This window comes from Halyomorpha halys, unplaced genomic scaffold (genome assembly GCF_000696795.3).
Source record: "Halyomorpha halys isolate HHAL.00 unplaced genomic scaffold, Hhal_1.1 Scaffold691.1, whole genome shotgun sequence".
Classification (NCBI taxonomy): domain Eukaryota; kingdom Metazoa; phylum Arthropoda; class Insecta; order Hemiptera; family Pentatomidae; genus Halyomorpha; species Halyomorpha halys.
Window position 1 is genome coordinate 49,580 of NW_027113417.1, and position 1,303 is coordinate 50,882.

General features: G+C 40.1%; 2 long non-coding RNA genes across 8 annotated transcripts in view; both read left to right on the forward strand.

The window, feature by feature from the left end:
* LOC106685411 (uncharacterized) overlaps positions 1–1,303 on the forward strand; it is a 23,197-nt gene that overhangs the window by 16,773 nt on the left and 5,121 nt on the right. The window lies entirely within an intron of this gene.
* LOC136795012 (uncharacterized) overlaps positions 7–1,303 on the forward strand; it is a 3,412-nt gene continuing 2,115 nt past the window's right edge. Inside the window, exon 1 of the long non-coding RNA XR_001343848.2 lies at positions 7–1,230. This is a non-coding gene — a long non-coding RNA (uncharacterized lncRNA). The remainder of the gene's footprint in view (positions 1,231–1,303) is intronic.

A 1,303-nucleotide genomic window follows, 5' to 3' on the forward strand; every position in this document is an offset into this window, starting at 1 on the left:
CTGTTCATTCCTCTCCACGGGACCGCCGCTAGGCATTACTTCATGGAGGGAAATGGCTGAGTGCTGCCTCGCATTCTTCGCATGGTTTTACCTTTCCATGCTACTAACGTCTTCAAGTTCTCTCTTCCTCTCTCAACCTCTTGAGGACTACTGTCGTGAATATCTTCACTGCGTTCCAATGCTGGTATGATAGTAGCATATAGCTCATCACGTTCTCTGGTGTGACGTGTCCTCCACAAACTCTCTCCAATTCACTTCTTTCTGCTGCAAAGTGAATGCAAGTGAAAAACACGAGCTGCGCGGTTTCCTCGACAGTCTGACATCCAGGGCATTCTGCGGTGTTGTCAACCGCAAGTTTGAAGCGGTACTGGTAGGCTCTAAAGCATCCATGTCCGGTCAACATTTGGGCTATGTAAAAATCCACCTCACCATGCTGGCGACCATACCATTTGCCCACATCGGGTATTAACCTGTGAGTTCACCTCCCGCAATCTGCAGCCTCCTAACGCTGCTGCCACTGGACGATAATTATTTTTCGCTCATCTTCTCTGGAAAAGTGCAAGCGTCGTCCATAGTACTTGCTTCTTTCTTCAACAAGGAGTTCCACAGGTGTCATTCGGGCCAGCATGCACACTGCTTCGTTAATCCACACGGGTGTGTGTGTGTGTGTGAAACGGGCTCCTTTTTCCCTTGGCGAAAACCTGCCTATAGCGATTTACACAAAAGAATAAAAACTAATTACAGGGTTTTAAAATGACCGTAACTTATTTTTCTTCTTAAAAGTTTGAGTTTGTTACGTAGATAATAGTTTGGAATTTCCATATTCCGTTTCTTCACTGCTTCAAACACGAATCGTTACTAAATGGCAAATGGTAAACATAAATTTGGATTAGTTACACCTATACTGAAGAATGTAACAGATGAAGAAATGGACGAGATTGACAAAGCATGTATTACAAAAGAATGTTAAAATGAATTAAGTTCACATTATATCGCAAGGTTTTACTTCTTATCGGAATTTTATCATCTACTAAAACAACGCAAATGTTCAACAAAGTGGATTAATTGGGTATTATTTTATATTCAAAACAGATTTAACAGATACTTGAAGGCTGGATACTAATCCAGTTAGAGCAATGGGGATAATAACAATCCTGTTTGTAACGTTCTTCTGCACGATGCTTTGTTCGGGAGCTAATAATATCAATGGAATGCTTATATATTTTAGCAGTAAGTATTGAAAACTTTTTTATATACAGATTTTTCTCATCAGTGAATGATATTAAATCTTTCTTTTATTTTT